Source organism: Ischnura elegans, chromosome 12, assembly GCF_921293095.1.
Source record: "Ischnura elegans chromosome 12, ioIscEleg1.1, whole genome shotgun sequence".
Lineage (NCBI taxonomy): Eukaryota > Metazoa > Arthropoda > Insecta > Odonata > Coenagrionidae > Ischnura > Ischnura elegans.
Window position 1 is genome coordinate 39,204,256 of NC_060257.1, and position 19,266 is coordinate 39,223,521.

Below are 19,266 nucleotides of genomic sequence, written 5' to 3' on the forward strand. Positions count from 1 at the left end.
TAGGAAATGGTAAAACAGGCCAGCAATATATTGATTGGCTCGGAAAGGACGTAATTTATGACATTTCTTTGCACATAATTCTCCGCGGGTAAAGATATTGAAAGATACCATTAATTAGCAATTCTTGAAGGTTTTTTTTACTACTGATCGAAAGTTCGATTTGATTATAATAGCAAATTTGCAAATTGCCATATCTTCACAAGTATTTCAGTTTGACCTATGAAATTCGGTGAATAGGTATATCATAGAATTCTTCATACTGCATTATGGAAATATGTTTGATGAAAGGGTACTCTTTCGGTATGAATCAGCGAATTAGCAATGAAATATCAGAAAGGCAAGTAAATATCATAACACCCAAGCTACCCCCGAAGCATTTATGGCTAGCTGGCTACCTTCCTGAGGCAAAGTGAATAGCAAAGGAAGTGAGTTCAGAGGTGAGCGAACGGGTTTGAGAATCGAAAAAAGCCTTTTGTGGAAAAGTGGGTTAAAAAAAAGAATTTGAATAAAAAAAAACACCTGAGGAATCGTTTGTAAGGATTGTTAGCACGTCTGCTCCTGTGTTCTCCCACAGACTATTCCGTATGTGCGTTAGTGTGCACGAATGAATTCCGATCACGTACCACTGAGAGACCTTTGCTAGATAGCACCGTCTTGGGTAGACACGTGTACCCATCACATATGTCACGTGACGTGAGAAATTTACCAATCAGTTTGCCTGGGAGGAAATATTTTGCACATATCAAAATGAAATACAATATCTTAGAATACTTTTAATACAAACTTTCATCTTCATCACTGGTAAAAAAATCACTAGATTGATTTAACGTATCTCTACACTCAATTCTCCTATTAGCTAATCTTTTCACACATATATATATATTTATTCTTTCACATCCTTCTTTATCTGTTCCATATATATTTTGCTCGAGGTCTTCCTTCCCTTTATTCCTTATGTTTCTTTCGAGGTTTTCCGTTCTTGCCATCTACTTGTCCCTCGACGATTGGCTTCATCAGGCCATCATGTCTCAAGTTTTGGCCTGTAGGGTCATTCCGTCTTCATCTCAAGGTTTCAATGAAGTCTTTTTAACAATTATAAATAATGCGTTTTCACTAGTTGCTCTATTTACTAAATCATCATCACTGGTCAATAATCCTAAGATTGGTTTGACGCAGCTCTCCACTCAATTCTCCTATCAGCTAATCTTTTCATACCTTCGTATTTCTTCTCTTTCACATCTTTCTTTAACTGTTCCATGTATTATGTTTGAGGTTTTTCTTTTCTGTTCTTGCCACCCACTTGTTCCTTGACGATTGTCTTCATCAGGCCATCATGTCTCAAGGTGTGGCCCGTAATGTTGTTCCGTCTTCTTATTAAGGTTTCAGTGAAGGTTCTCTTCTCTCCCACACTTCTTAGAACTTCCTCATGATTTGCTTGGTCGATCCATTTGATCCTCATCATTTTTCTGTGGCACCGCGTATCGAAGGCCTCTATCCTTGCTTTCTCCGATGCGGTCATTTTCCATGCCCCACTTTCGTAGACAAGCACATTCACAATTTAAGTAAACTACTTCAACTCAACTCTAAAAGCTCAACAACTAAATTCAATAAACTGCTTCCTCACATTTTTTTGCTCGCCATTAAAAGGTGACTGAGCTTCCTTCGAATGATTTTTTGCTACCCAATTGTGCAACAATAGTTTACCATTCGCTAATCGTATGCTAGTCACATGACCCATTACCACATTACCACTGAGCCGCTTAAGGAGTCTGGGGAACTAAGTAGTGACGTCACCCGCCCTCTACTAATCCTTAAGGCCTATTTACACGGTTCATTAACTCGTACGAAATAATATGTGAATGCGTAAACGATTTTGATGGACCGGAACGGAAGATGTACGAATGCATGAACCAATTTAGAACAGGTTCTACTGACCTTTTATACGTTCGCACAAGTTGGAATGTTACACAGTGAATTTTCGTATTCATTCATGCGTTTATGCTTGTAGACGTTACCTCGTTCGTGTTTTTGTACCATGAAACCTCGACTCCATGTGGCCATTACCCGTTCGCGCCAGGCCTTAACTCTAAGGGCCGGTTTAATAATGTCTGATTAACGGTAGCTATAAGGTTATACAGAATTTTACTTTACCTAGAGGTGGGTTAAAGTTCCGGTAAGCTTCAGTACAAGGTAATACTTCAAGCTAACCGGAGTGTTCAGCCACCGCCAGGTAAATTTGAAGGCTGTATCATCTTATGGTTAGCGCTAATCAGATATTTTAAAATCACCTCCCAGTCTTTGAGCTTGTGAATGGACCGAAACTGTAATGACGTCACCAACTAGTGGAAAAGCGGAACAGCACGCCCTACACAATGAGGATAAAAAACTCACCATTTTGAACCATTTATCTTTAAAATTTCGCAATTTATTAATCTCGCACCTACCGCCTATCCTGATGGGTATTCCATACCCCCACACACCCCGGTATTAGTTGCCCCCCCAGCCATAATTCCTAGCTGCGCCCCAGTGTGCCACTGTATTTTGCGAATTTATACCTGGGCTTCAGTGCATGCTGTAATGATGAATAAAACGTCATTTTAAAGAGAATTTTATTCTAAATTATGATTTATTTTTTGCTTTACGAAAAATTCAAAAATGTAGACACGCAAGTGCAGGAAATGGCTTCGCGCACTGTAACACTATGGGCGTTTTGTCAACCTCATGAACTTCGTAACTCGGCCTAGGGAAAACTACTACGTCTACAGCATTCATCTTCCTGAGTAAGTTGCATAAATCAATGCTGATAATTAAAATGGATTTTTTGTATTTTTCGAACGCATATTTTTTATTAACGAAAATGTTTAAACATTATCTAATCCCACAGTTTACCCAGAAAGAAAACACAAAACTGATGGAAACACTTTTTAATTTAAACTCGATTGTTTCTGGCTTTACTTTGTGGAAATCCATTGTAAACAATAAATAGTTATTTTACTTTTTCACACGAATTTATTCAAGACGACCGGTTTCGTCGCAGAGGTGACCTCATCAGGTACAGAAATCGTAACAGCTAACAGAAAAAAATAAAAATGGTATTCCGGTACCGGGAATCGAACCCGGGCCTTCCGGGTGAGAGCCGGATATCCTAGCCACTAGACAATACCGGATTGTGGTTCTTCAGAGTTGGAGTTAATTCGAACTTTTGAGGAAATAAACAGGGCGTTTCAGGAAGACATTGAATAATACACGATTTCTGTACCTGATGATGTCGCCTCTGCGACGAAACCGGTCGTCTTGAATAAATCGTGTGAAAAGGTACAATAACTATGTATTGTTTACTTTTTAATTTATCTGTAATTTTTGGTAATATGTAGTAGTATGAGCTGCCCCTAAATGGTTTTTTCTTGATACGCAATTGTACCGCTGTAGTTAATCATTCGCTAATCATGTGCAAGACACGTGACTCAATGGCACGTTACCATAGGGACGCGCAAGGTATGCTGGAACCAAAGTAGTGACGTCAAACGCCCCTAACTAGTCATTACTGGAATTATGTATGATCTTATTGTCCATCGACGAAGTCCATTATATAAAACAAAATTGGCGGGAAAAAACTCAACAAGCGTGGACCAATCAGGTTACACCTGACCTCGGAGGGAGTGTATATGTACTGGAAAAATTTCGAAGAACGGCATACCGAAGATCCCCCGTGGATGATCAGCAAGTCGAGGATCGAAACGTCGGGAGACATGGACGACATCAACCGGTGGAAAACCCGAGAAACTTTTCTATTACTGGAATTATTTGAACGTTTTAATGGACCGAAACTCTAATGACGTCACAGACTAATGAAAAGTGGTCGGCAATTTCCACGTTTTTCTTTAATCAGCCGCTAATGTTTCAATTTAAAGAGGAATGTTTTTGTGTTTGCTGTATTTTTTTCCTTCTATCTTTGTAATTATTTTTATAAATCGCGTTTTCGTGGATGATTGGCAAGCCCATTATTCTGCACCTACCAAAGCTAACAGAAAAAAATTAAAATGGAATTTCGGTACCGGGAATCGAACCCGGGCCTTCCGGGTGAGAGCCGTATATCCTAACCACTTGACAATACCGGATTGTGGTTCTTAAGAGTTGGAGTTAATTAGAACTTTGAGGAAATAAACAGGGCGTGTGAGGAAGGCCTCGAATAATACACGAATATTACAAAAGAGTATCTTCTAGGAGGCCTCTAAATGTGTTGTTGTCCTCCACCGCGCAATTATATGGGTTTACAAAACACATGCGAACATTCAGTTCCCCAAAAGAAAAAAAAAACAATCCTCCACTTCCTTGGATGCATCAAAAAATGAATATTCATATGATATTGGGAAATGTTCCGCGTAATGAGTTTTTCATTTGTATTCCGTCCTTGACTTCGATTCTGGCTTAAAATTTCATGCGGTGCCACCACAAGGAAGACCATTATTGCGAGTCGATGCTTCAATAGTGAAACCTGTATTAGGATGTAAGTTCACCACTGTGCGATACAAAATAAATACTTGTCTCAGTGCTGTAAATATGGGGGGATGTATCCCCCCCTCCAAAACCTCGGAGAAATCGAATAATTATTAAAAATCTTGTGAGATATGAAGTGAAACACTTTGCACTTTCCACATAAAAATTTATTACACTAGAGTCGACATGTTTCGCGTCTTCGCGTCGCGTCACGTGAGAGTCTTGATAATGCTGCAGTGCAGCGAAACATGTCGACTCTAGTGTAATAAATTTTTATGTGGAAAGTGCAAAGTGTTTCACTTCATATCTCATAATGGATCTCCACAAAATATCTGCCTCATTCATCCAATTCATAAAAATCTTGTGTCCGGACTTGATATATTATAACTGGATCTGCTTAAAGTTAAATTTTAAACGCAAAAATGATGAAAAATGCATTTTCAGGCATGTTATTTTCAAACATTTTCCTGAAATTTCCGTTTCCTGGGGGGTAGGCCACGTTAGTCCCCTCATCCCCCCCCCAATACCCCCTTATTCCCCACCAAAGCATATCCCTAGTTACGCCACTGATTTGTCACATATGCCAACTAGTAATAGCATTTCCAAAAATGACATCATTCATAGAGATGTAAAATCAAAATTACAAAAATAGCATTGTGGACAATTCAAAATTTTAAATTCGTGATAACAAGTTTTCCAACTTTTTAGAGATAACCATTTTTAGAGATAATAGCGCCATTTCCATGTGACAAACATGTTTCCTTTCCAGAAGACTTCATTCATTTGCGAATGGGTTGAAAATTAGTTCGGTGATAAGCCTAAGTCTTATTTTTATCATATGATATTTAAGATCTGATGGATATTATATAATTTTTTTCTCAAAACGACAAATAATTTTTTATCACAATCAATATTGTTCGCATGCTTCGACAAGTATTGCCATAAACAGCAACATAAAAATTCGGATTGTCATGTTCCAATGACAATATTATGATGACAATACAACGTTCAATTTTCAGACATTTGATATTTCGTTCCATTGTACTCTAATTATTAATCTATACTTAGATACGGATTTTTTTTTAAATTCTCAATTGATGGCGTTTGATTCTTACAGAACATTTCGCACTGACAGTTGTCGGTGGAAACGAGTGCATGCCAAGTCCATATCAACAATTTGTAATTTTTTATATAACGGTTTTAATTATTTACAATCATTTACTTGAAAAAAAGGAAAAAAAAAAGATTTAAGAAAACTTTATATTTCTAAAAATAGTATATAATGCTCTAAAAAGTAGAAAAATAACCTTTGCATCGATCGGATAATAAAGCGCTGTTGCTGTATAGGTTTAAATATTGATATTGCGTGCCGATCCTAACTCACCTATTATTCCTTTCTCTACTCATTCCTAATAAACTTAATCAGCACCCACGCTTAATTATCCGAGTGATGAAAAGATTATTTTTACCTTTCAGTGCATTTTATACTGTTTTTGGAAAAAGAGTCTTTATTATAACATTTTTGTATTTTAATAAACGCGATGGTTTCAGGCTTTGCTTTGTGAAAATCCATAGTAAAGAATTAATATGGTGTGGTCATTTTTTCATAGAATTTATTCAAGTCGACCGGTTTCGTCGCAAAGGCGGCATCTTCAGGTACAGTTTGCTGTTATGGTTGTTCTTTTGTTGTTTATCAGGATACCCCGCTTCACAACATCGTTACGTGTGTCCTCATATGCGTATACCAAAAATGTCGTGTGAATGCATACCCCAGCAAAAATGCTTGCACCGATAATATTAATGGTTAATTGTAGTAACTCTTGGAGTTTTATTTTTCCTTTTATCGAGTCAAGAGGTATGCCTACACGTCAGAATGTTCAACCACAGGAATTGCATGACGTGATTTAACTAACGGTAATGAGAAAACGACGCAAATGTTTTGGTAAATGGCGGTAGGTTTTACCAAACAAGGTGCTGACGTGACTAAAGTTAGTTTAAGTTTTATTAGTCTACAAATAGGCCACCCGGTGTTGCTCGGGAAGGATAGTACCCAGAGTAGTGGGGAACTTGGCACTTGATATTCATGGTCACATGGAAGGATTTTTAGGCAAAGGAACCAAGCAGATATGATGATGGTATACATATTTAACAGCAAACAATGGAAAAAACGATTTCTGTTAACCGAGCACAGGATCAGCATATACCCCACTCCACAACATTAATCACTATGTGCACCTACGCATCTAGGCAAAAACGTCTTGCGAACGCATGCCCCAACAAAAAGGTTTGCACCAAGAGTTAGATTGATAGTTAAGTGTGAAATCCTTTAAGTTATGTTTTCCCTTTGAGCGTGTCAAGAAGTGTGCCTATCCAGCAGGGTGTCCAACCACAGAAATTGCATGACGTGACGTAGGAAACGGTGATGAGAAAACGACGCAAAGGACTCGTCGAATACAACCGAAAGTAGCAGTACAGGTTTTGATAGCATCTACATCTAAATAATACTCTGCGAGCTACCTCTAGGGTGTTTGGCAGGGGGTGATCTATTACCAGCATGCAATAGGATTTCCACATGCACATCACACGGTCCAAAAAATGTCACGCATGCTAACAAATTATTCTACCATATGCTGTTAGAAATAATGATAAAATTCATAAACATGCATTGTGCTTTATATAAGTTAGTAAGTTACAATACCAGTCATCTAATCTATTTGTGAGTTCTAACGCTGCAGTTATAATCTCTTATTGATCGTGGAGAAAAGACATTCTGAATCTATCTGTTCTAGTCTATATCTCTTATTTTATCTATATGATCTGGTCTTCCGTAATATGTTGGCGTTCGTAAGATATGGCTAACTTCGTTAGAAAATACAAAGCTCTTGAATTTATCCAAAAGGTTTAGTCTCTTTTTCAATGTACGGTCTGACACAGATTCCCATCCAAGTTTATCTAAGAGGTCAGTTACGCTAACAAGACTATCGTAACGACCTTTCACATACCTGGCAGCTCTTCTTTACTCGCGTTCTAACTGTGTTATTAAGTATCAGATGCACCTATGATCTAACTTTGAACGCTATCGGTGCACTCGTATGGAAACGCTTAGCGGACATAGAAACAGGCATCCTCTTTTATATACGTAGATATTTTTCTGCTAAAATTAATTGGTTTGGGGGGTAGGGCACGTGCCCCATGAGCCCCCTCCTGGCTACGCTACTATTAAGTGGTATCATGCTTTATTTTTAAGCATATGAAAACGGTCATATCGGATCCGTAGTCGGTGGCTTTGAATCGTTTGCGAGAACTGAGGAATCATCAAAAGGTTTGGTAACCCCCTCACGTGGACAGCGTGTAAACTTCCACGGGAGTCTGGGATCGATTCGTAATTACGTCAGGCATCGCTCGAGGAACGTGCACTGAATGAAGTCACCGCTGTGCGCACACTTGGAAGGCCAAATAGTATTGAGCGTAACCAAAGCACAAGTCGAGGAATCACACAGCCGCCCAATTAGGATGTATTGGAGATTTCCACGAATATGCCAACTTTTTTCTCAAACTAAAATTTAGGCTGCAAATATTTTATCTTGATAAAACTACAGTGAAATGATTGAATTCAATAAAATCAGTATTTAATTTTCTCAAAGAAACTAGTCACTCATTTGGTGATTGCTGAATTCAAGATGGCGGCAAGAGATTTGTCATGAACTATATCATAATAGATTACAGAGTAATACGAGTATATGTCAGAAAGCAAGGTAAGTAGCGGTTTAATTGCATTTGGTGTTTTTTGTAGTATAACTTTGGAAACTTTTCGAAACACACACCAATTTTTTAAAGCCAAGTATAAATATTTTAAAATACATTTATAAGTATACGAGACACTTATATTAATATCAGTGCCTAAAGTCAAGGGTGGAGTCAAATTATGTCGTGAAATTTTAACGTTGGATGGCTGATGCCAGTAGGAACTAAAATTACTAATGATGTTTAGGTAGAAAAATCACTATTTTAAAACTATAGAAACTCACAGCCAAGTGCTTTGCCTGGCCGCGAGTTTGCCCTGTTGCCGGATGCTCTGGACAACTCATGATATCGAATTCTTTTCCTGCCAGAGATCGCGATGAAACCAAGGTATCCGGCAACAGGGCAAACTCGCAGCCAATCAGAGTGCTTGGCTCAAAGTTTCTGCAGTTTAAAAATTGTGCGTTTTCGACCAAAGCATCATTAGTAATTTTGGTTCCCATTAGCATTAGCTTACCAGGGTTAAACTTTCGTGACACAACTTTTCTTCTCCCTGTCCCATTTCAGCCCATAGAATATACCTTTCTATTCTCAATATTTAATATATTTCAGCTGATTTGGGCGTTACTTGGTGGAAAGATGAGATATTCATGGTGAATCAAAAACTAAGTACTGTTCCACAAGCTTTAATTTGCTATCGACTAGTTTCAGGGGCGGATCTAGGATTTGTTTCTGAGGGGGGGGGGGCACAAGCAAGGCTGTATCCAGGATTTTGTCCTGGGGGGCACAAGTATACCTCGTAATACAAAATGAACGCAATTCTAATGGGACCGTATTCAAAATCTTGCATATTTTTTAAGGGTCTGGGGGGGCACGTGCCCCTCCTAGATCCGCCTATGACTAGTTTCAACGGCTATAGCGCCATTATCAAGACAAACAGTGTAGGTCGTTCAAACGGGCCGCAAATTTAAAACTCGTGTCGATGAACACATAAGAAGTTCTCGATTGAAAGACTCCCAAGTCCCATTTTTCCAAGCACCTGATCTACACTGTTTGTCTTGATAATGACGCTATAGCCGTTGAAACTAATTAACAGCAAATTTAAGTTTGTGGAACAGTACTTGGTTTTTGATTCACCCTTTAGTATATTTTATCAACAGCCGCGAGGAATAGCATTAAAAAATCATGAATTTGAAAGATCAGATCATGACAATTGCACATTTCGGTTAATAGCTCTCGTTACAGCTAATTTCTCCGTGAAATTCGAGTCGTTTGGCCCGTCAGCGACGCGAGTGGGGACTTTCGTAAACGCAATCAAATGCGCAGTTGGGGAAAAAAACATAAAAACATTTAGAGGCCGTTTTAAAGACTCCATTATTGCAATATCCGTGGTTTTTACTTACGAAAACGTCCTGATACCCATTGTTTATTCTCGCGACGATATTTATTCGCGAAGAGCAATGCAATCAGCTTCGTTGTGAATCCATTAGTCTCCAACGTTTGACTTTTCTCCAAGGAGCTCCATAGGCCTTCGTGTCATTTGATAAAGTTATTTCCAGCATTGTTTCCAGTGCCGCAGCGTTTTTGCTGGATAAGTTTAATTCCACTTAAATGGAGTGAGCCTTTTAAACGATATTGGACGTCATCCAGGGCTTTTTGAGCTGCGAGACTTTTTTTTGAGTGACCCTACGGCAGTGCGTCGTAATTGCTTAAGTGGTGTTGCTTAGCAATCTCAAGCTGTTATTTTACTCGAGAAACTTCCTCGCGCTCTCGAATGAATCGTAAATATGCGTTCACATTTCGTAATTCGCAATAGGGTGGCAGTCAAGAGGAAAGCATGGATGCGTACAAGGATGACCTTAAGTGAAATCGCAAATGGGGAACATGCACAATTATTTTTAAAGAACTATAGTAAGAAGGTCCCTACCTCAAATGTACTCGCCGAAAATATGGCTGATGAATAATGTTTTTTTTGCTGAGTTATGAGTCTTTAAAAATTAATCTTCATCGGGTGCTCGAAAACACGACGTCATCGGAGCGTGACGTCCCGGTACGGTATCCACTGATGACAGAATGAGGAAGTGGATAGAAAATCGGTCTATACAGGGGCTCAAAGGCAAATTTGTCGAAAATAATTGCTATTTTTACTTCGATATCTTGCATTCAAGGCTCTACCAGTCTACCGTCTTAGTGAAGTGAATGGTGTATCGTCCTATGACGTCAGAAGGCGTTTCTGGTCACGTGACTTCAAGCGATTTACGAGCACTTTTAATTAGCGTTGAATGACGTTTGTGAAATACGAGGAGAGTTTTGGCTTATATATTTGGACTCGTGAGAAAATTGTCTATTCAAGGAGACTTAGTAGCATGATGAACATATTTCATGCATGTTTCCCATTACCTTGGCAATTATGATTTCATGTATGCTTCTGCCATTGTCCATGCGGAGAAATCAAGGGAAGAGGCCTTGTGAGAGAGGAAATGTGGTACTACGGGAGAACGATGAGGATGAATGAATTAATATTTATTATGCTCGAGTGAAAACCTATAAGAGCGAAAGAATAGAAAATACGTATAATGTTCTGCTCTAAAAAATTACATGTTGACAAATAGATAACATATCAGCGATAAAAAGAGTAAATATTCGTCTTTGAAGAGATTATCGAAATGCTTGACAAGTATTAAATGTTTGGACAAAAACAGTAAAGTATTCGATATGGATAACACAAGAATATAGGTTTTAACACATATCGTAATGAAAACACACACATATATATATATATATATATATATATTTGTATAGAAAGTTAGGATGACATCACAAAATAAAGATGATAATATAACTTAAGTCCTGGTCTTCAAATAGGAGTACACACTTTCTTTAAACGTTTTAAGTGATTGTGTTGTTATTACATTTAGTGTTAGAGAGTTCCAGAATCTACATGCTGTTAGCTGAAAAGATTTACAACATATATTGGTGCGGGCTCGAGGAATTTGAAGTTCAGAATCATAATGGGTGGAAATTGCAGTAAATCTCTTGCCGGGGATGAATGATGCGGTTTATGAGGAGCGAATGAATCGACCGAGTTAATAATGAATAAACAGCAACCCTCTCATAAATACATGGGAGTCGGCCTTGATAATGTGACTATGACCGACTCCCATGTATTTTAAGTGGGAAAATGCAAAAAAAAGTTAAAAGAATAGTATATTTTGAGGTGAAAAAACTTTTGCCTGGGTGTTCGCAAAGTTCGCAATTCGCATGAGAGTGCTACACAAGAGGAAAGCTTGAATGCTTACAAGAATAATCGTAGGTCAAATCGGAAATTATCTTCGCAATTTTATGTAATGTAATATAATATAATATAATATAATATAATATAATATAATATAATATAATATAATATAATATAATATAATATAATATAATATAATATAATATAATATAATATAATATAATATAATATAATATAATATAATATAATATAATATAATATAATATAATATAATATAATATAATATAATATAATATAATCTATATATATAAAAGAAAGTCGAAAATCGTGTTAGTTAGAACACTTATAACTCGAGAACGGCTGCACCGATTTCAATGAGATTTGGTTCTTTGGATTCGTCTCAGGCGGGGTTAACATATAGGCCATTAAAAAAGGATAATTTCACAAAAAAAATCATCTCTTTCCTATGGGCATGCTTTTAGGAGTTATAGTAACACAACAATTGATAAGTCGGTCAAAACTACAAATTAAATAATTTGTTTTGTTTTTACCACTTTAATAACTGAATTTAGTAACAATATAACATTTTAATTACTAAATATATTCAAAATATTAATTAAATTGAAATTACATTTAAAAAATTTAATTCGAGCTGATTGTAAGCCCAGCCGTGGCCCAGCTCGAGTTGACACTTCACTACCGTATTTGTAAACAAATCTCCAAGCAATTGTTGACAAACGGTAATGTCCGTGTTCCTGTCGAGGAATCGAGTAGTTTTAACTCATTTCCTTGGAATGACTGCAAATTAGTTATAGCGGAAGGTGAGCTCATCAACAAAGAGTTCCAGAATATGATTGATCACCAAAAGAATCAAAGATGGTTGATTTAGCGAGCAAGAACGAAGATGTGGATGACTAAAACGAGGTAAATTCAAATAGTTCGTACTCTGCATGGATTCGAATCTTTTACATGTGTAACAAACGAAGACGAAATCAACTATCTATCTAAATATTTTAAGTCCTTGGACGTACCTGGCTTACCAAGGCACGATTTACAGAGAAATGTAGTTTCTGTGCTCATGAACTTTCGAAGCCTAAACCAACCATAACTATCCAACGGAACGTGTTTGATCATTAAAAAAATTGGTGATGAATGTGATTCACGCAACTTTACTCAAAGGAAAATTCAAAGGTTAGGAAGTCCTCATTCCGTAGATTCCATGATCTCAACTCATATGCCCTTTTGAGCTTAAACGTATTCAATTTACAATTCGTGTTGCATTCGTGATAACGATTAAAAAATCGCATGGTCATTCTTTCAGTTTTTGTGTTGTTTGTGCTCATGTGCTAATGAAAACCCATGATTTTCTCATGGTCAATTTAGCGTGCTATGTTCACGAGTCGATAAACTATGCTCTGTATTTCTTCCTTCGCTTCAAGTGCGTAGCTAGGATAGGGGGTTTTGGGCGCAGCTAATACCACGGGTCTGTAGGGTATAGAAAACTCGCTAAGGTAAGCGGGAAGTGTGGGGGTACTTCCTCCAGACATTTTTTAAGATAAATGGTTCAAAATAGTGGGTTTTGTGGCTGTGTGAATAGTTAAATATGTTTTGTTTGTTAGTCATCCGTCCCCCAAATATTAATAACAAAATCTTTCATAAAAAAATTCTCTAAGCTCTTGGGGGGGGGGGGGGTTTATCCCCCAAAACCTCCCCTCGCTGCGTCACTGCTTTGCTTCGCTATATTTATTTAGCTTCATCCGCTTCATCTTGCGCCTGATAACAAAACAAAAACTGTTGTTTCTCAGAAGGTGCTTGACGCAAGACATTAAACCCGAATGTGTAGGGCTCACCGTGGTTCGTTTACGCATGCAGTACGTTTACGCAGTGCATTTTTTCCAAACAGAGATACTAAAACTGGCGCGCCTTAAGTCATTTAATGCGAATGCTGCTTCATAGGGGCTTTTCTTGCACGATTTTGAGCATCAGTCAAGCGTCGGTCTGGGGTCGTGTCAACCTGCCCCCTGAATGGGCCAAGTGTATGCAACAGACTTGGACCTAAAAACATTTTTTTACAGCTAATAATGCAAATAGCCAACAACTGAATGCGTATAATTTTTATTTCATGAACTGCTTTAAACCACAATGCCCAAAATTTCTTAAGCTAAAACGTAAGAAAATTTGTTGAAAAAAATCCACGTAAACGTGCTCCGATTCACCCTATGTAGATTCAATAAAAAAAATGTCTTTCTGCCAAGCAATTTTGGTACTTATTTACGTAGTTTTATTGAATTTGTATCCTTATTTTATTATAATAAATTAAACATGATTAAAAACGATACAGCCGCTCTTGATTTATAAATGGTGCAAGTAAACTGTAAGTTCATTGATTGTTAGGCGGTACGAAGTTCGCCGGGTCAGCTAGTATAATATAATATAATATAATATAATATAATATAATATAATATAATATAACTTTATTCCATTAAATTCAAATATATTACATCAGAAAACACTAATAATTGTGAAATATATAGGTACCTCTTATTGAATAGTTTTGGGGCTACCATCTTACACTTTTTGTACAGATCTGGTGCTAATATACATGAAAAGTAAATTTATTTCTTAGGATTCAGTGATTTGTTATCTTACCGATTGCATTCACTTGTGATATTTCAGAAATTTAAACTTTGCTTGACTTATATTTTTTATTAACAGCATTAGCAGTATTAACTCAGACCGGCCAAATTTTGAGATACGTGTTGTTAGAACTTAGTCATCGATATATGTAAGAGATTTTCATATGCATGATATTTTTTTAATTTCAATATTATATTTAAAATTAATAAAATAATATTTAATATTAATAAAAAGTAAATATACGGTGTTGTTTGATATATTTAGTTATATCTGTTCTCCCATATTTCAACTTATAATCTCTAATTACCTTTATGATTTAACCGTGCTAAGCTCATTGATAGTAATAGTGAAAAAATCTATAATACCCGCACACAAAAAAGATTGACGTGGAATACAAAGGCTCTCTTGCTCGAGTATTGACACAATACTGTTTATGGTTGATCAATGTATGCAACTTCCTGTAGGATGTGGCATTATTTACCGGGAGAAATTAGGGACACTGTAAAATTATAACGAATATGAAAGTCATTTAACAGTTTTAGCTTATATCTCCGTAAAATTGGGATCGATTAAAGCATTGGTGACGCGAGGAGAGACATCGTGACAAAAACATTTAGTGGCCAATTGGAGAATCCTCTTTTGAAATATTCGTGATTGATACTTTAAAATATTTAGTTATGAATGCCTGAACGAGGAAAATATAATATTTTCCTCATTCATAAAACATTATTCAAAACTTGCCGCCCACTATTCAAAAGCTTGTGGCATCATTAGAGTTCCGGTATATTGAGTCGTTCAGGGAGAACCGATCAATGAGGAAAAGAGTCACTCACATGAGAGTTAACTCCATCGAACCATACCAGAAAAATAATGAGACAAGGGAGTTGCTTTGTAGGAGCTTTAAACGTCATTAATTAACCCGCGGAAGGAAGGATCTTCCTGATTTAGTCGTTCTTTAATAAGTTTAAATTAAAGATGCGAAAGTTGCCGCCCACTTTTTATAGGTTGGCGTTGTCATTAATGTTCCGGTTATCTAACACGTTCAGGGTGAACCACTTAATGAGGTAAAGACTCACTCATGTGAGAGTAAACCCCAACTAACAACGCGAGGATTATACGTGTGATCTAGGGAGACTGAGAAGCCAGGACCCCCTTGCTGGGAGTATGTGACGTAATCAACTAATCCGCGAAAGGAAAATCCTCCTCATTTTGTTTTTTTCTCATAATTGTACAATAATAACGCCTACGCACTTCCCACTTTCTATGAGTTGGTGACGTCATCAGAGTTCCAGTCCATTAACTCGTTCATGGAGAACCGATTATTGAGGGAAATAATCACTCACAAGAATATAAACAAAATTAACCTCGCCAGGCCGATGCGAAGAAGTTAGGGGTAGATGGAAAGCGGTGAGCCCGATCCGTGGGAGTGTGTGACGTCATCAACTTACCCACGAAAGGGTCAAAGTCGTCGATTTTTCACAGTGAATAGCACGGGAATTGGGCGGAAGATCGAAAAACAGAAAAATTTGAGTCCCTTTTCAAATCCTTTCGCAGTCGTATATAGAAAAAATAGGCGAACAAGAACTCGTTCCGAGAAAATCCAGGCACCCTTCACGTGAACTTAGGGATGGATTCCATGTTATTAAGGCCTCGTCGAGTCGTTTTGATGCTGCTGATTGCTATGACTTGTGTTTGAAGGAAAATGCTTCATGAGGAAAGAAAGGAGTTCAAGGTCGAGGTAACGTACCAATCTCAAACGAATTTGTCTGCGCTGGAGACCCACGCCCACAAGCACTTGTTGGAGTCGTCGTCAATGACACCGCGGACAATTATCGTGGGCGTCTAAGTGGTTAGGGGCGCCTTTTATTTTTTTACTAGAAAGGATACGGCTCGTTTAAAAAATGAATAATTTTGTGCGTTTTTTCTTATTCTCTCGCTCTTTTCACTGTATAATGTTGCTTAATCGACTCTCCTTATGCCCTCGCATTGGCCTACTATCGCCGCATAGAAGGTAGAACGCTGAACTTTTAGCACTTGTATGAAACTTTGCCGAAGCTCCATAGGGCCGTGTCATATATCTTTTTACTCATTGTTTATTCTACTACAACAATAAATCATTAAAAATTGTTCGAACGTAAACTTTTAACTTCGGCGGTCGAAAGAGTGAAGAAGAACGTGCGAAAAACTATGATAACATCGAAACGGTCCTCCTCATAATCTTGTTGCGGGCAAAATATTTTATTGGTACATTAAAGTGTATTTTTCGTAGAGAGAACAACATCTTCGCATTACATATTGGTTTTTAAAATTAAATTTCACCAATTATTTAATTTTTCAAATGGCCTAAAGGTAGATTTGAGTTTCCAAGATGTAGAAAAATACATGAATATCGAAGTTACGCATGTAAGGAAATTATTATATTGTTCCTCTTGCGTAAATTAAAGCACAAACATCGTGGCAATGCACATTACCAAATTGGCTATTTTTGATAGTCACGTATATTACAATAGAAGATTATTCAATAAGCTGCTAAACGTGTCGTTAACCACCGCACATTTAAAAGGGTTGACAAAATCGCTACTCGCTTTCCTGAGTAGCAGAACGCTTATAAATTATACGGAGAAATAATAAAAATTTTGATGACAATAATATAACTTATATTTTTGAAATGGTCTAAAAGATAAATTTCAATTGATGACAATAATATCATTTGTATTTTTGAAGCGTCACGGGTCACTTCATTTTCAAATGCTTCGAAATAAATCATAATACCGCCAGGAGAGGGCATAAGGGGCGTGTATCTTACCTCCAAAACCATTCAATTGTAGCATTAAAATATCTACGCATGCAAAAGAGGATGTCTGTTTCTATGTCCGCTATGCGTTTGCATACGGCTGCACGTGTTACGACCAAATAGGTGCATCTCATGCTATCAAACCCTGTAAAGCTACTTTCGATTGCGTCCAACCCGTCCTTTGAATTGTTTTCTCATTACCGTTTTTTACGTCACATCATAAAACTTCGGCGGTGCGTTATCCTGCCGGTTAGACACACCTCTTGGCTTACTCAAAGAGTAAATATGATCAGTTACAAGTTTGCCGCTTTTTGTGTGTACAATCCTTACCAAGATACGCCGAGTGGCCTGGTGGGTATATTATAAATCACTGAATAAACTCAGCTTTGGGACTACTTGTCCATTTTTTCCCGCCCTTGCCTCGCCTGTTCGATACATATCGATTGTGCGGTGGCAGTCAAATGGGCCCGTCACGTGGGCACATGCAACGTCGCCCACTCCACGCTGATTAATAATCCCTCCCCCCCCCCCCCACCACTTGACAGTCATCAACAGAAGGACAATAAGCGAGGAGCGTGGCGCGTCATGAGTTCCACTCCATTATCTTCGCTTGCAACCAGCGTCCAAACCCATCCCCACTGCATTATCTCCCATCCACGCTGTGACCGACAGACTCTCTTTGTGTCCTGCCCCGGCATTCATCAAACGTGTGTGACTTACTGACCTCTTTACATGACCATTATCTCCATTCAACGGAAAATGAAACAAGGATCTATCTGCCATTAGTGTAAGAAGTTTAAACGTATTGTGATCATCAAAAGATATAAAAATGGTAAATTTATATGTATCAATAAGAAAATTTTAGGAATGGAATACGGTTGTATTTTGTTTAGATGCATTAATATTACCATTGAAGTTTTGTTCCGGTTAACTCTTTAAGGGATAGTTTATAACAAATCAATGACAAGGTCAACAAGAATTTCGATTTATCCGCACATTAATATTATTATTAAAGTATTATTCCGATTTATTCCTGTTTACTCGATCCGGTAATACGTTTGAGTTAATATCTCATTGCATGAACGATTTTGGTGGACCAGAACTGAACGGAACATATGTATTAAATATTGGATTGGAATACGGTTGTATCTTGTTGAGGCACATTAATATTATTATTAAAGTATTCTTCCGATTTATTCCTGTTTACACGATCCTGTAATATGTTTGAGTTAATATCTCATTGCATGAACGATTTTGGCGGACCGGAACTGAACGGAACATGTGCATTAAATTGGGAATTGGAATAGGGTTGTGCTTTTTTTTTTGAGGCACATTAATATTGTTATTGAGATCTTTTTCCGGTTAATGCCAGTGTACACGATACAGTCATATGTATGAATTAACATCTCGTTGCATGAACGATTTTGGTGGACCGGAGCGGAACGGAAAATGTACATGAACGGAACATGTAGTATGAATATTTAAAAAAAATAGAGCAGTTTGTATTATCTTTTCATGCATTCCCACATGTTTGGTGGTTAAACGGTACATTTAGGCGTTCATTCTCGCATTATGGATAGATAAAATTTAACTTTGTTTTTCCACAAAATTTTCATTCAGACTGACCTCTTTAAATGCCCCTTATCGCATTTCAATGGAAAATGAAACAAGGAACCACTGTCTGCCATTAACGTTATAACGTTAAAACGTACTGTGATCGTCAAATGAGAAAAAAATGGTTAATTGATTTGTATCAAGAAGAAAATTTGGGAATAGAATACGATTGATTTTTATGTATGCATACTGTTAATACTTTTCCGGTTAAGGTAGATTTTTATGTAGGACTTTGCGGATAACCTTGAGTGTCTCCCTGTCCATAATGGTTTTCCCTTTACTATTCAAAACTCGCTATCACTTGCATACAATTACATAAATTATATCCAAGTAACGTGATAGTAATAACTTCTAATATGTGATTTAATCACCTTCTTTGTAAATATCTATTAGCTGCAGTTCACGGAAATTGGGACGAAGAACCGTCTCACTTAGTGCTCGTAGGGGAATTTAGTCGAACGAGACTGATGTCATAAAACGAGAAATAATATTACACCATTCTACATAAAAATAGAGTTCATTTTGCGTGGAATTGCTAGCACAGGGATTTAGTCCTTTTACCATTTAAAAATGAACTTAATTGCACAATTGCCATAATGTACTGCAATAGACTTACAAATACATCATTAGAATTGTATGCATATCAAGGGATACCAACATATTAAAAAGTATGATACAAATAGGTAAAGTTATTTGAAACATAGATAGTCAAATGTATGGGAGGCAGGGATGTTATGGTGCCGGAACG

General features: G+C 37.3%; 1 protein-coding gene and 1 non-coding gene across 2 annotated transcripts in view; one reads left to right on the plus strand and one right to left on the minus strand.

Moving 5' to 3' along the window:
* Nucleotides 1-19,266, plus strand: part of LOC124168841 (synaptic vesicle glycoprotein 2A-like) — a 173,459-nt gene that overhangs the window by 70,403 nt on the left and 83,790 nt on the right. The gene's annotated exons all lie outside the window — the stretch shown is intronic.
* On the minus strand, nt 3,096-3,167 carry Trnae-cuc. The gene has a single exon. It is a non-coding gene; the product is annotated as a tRNA-Glu (tRNA).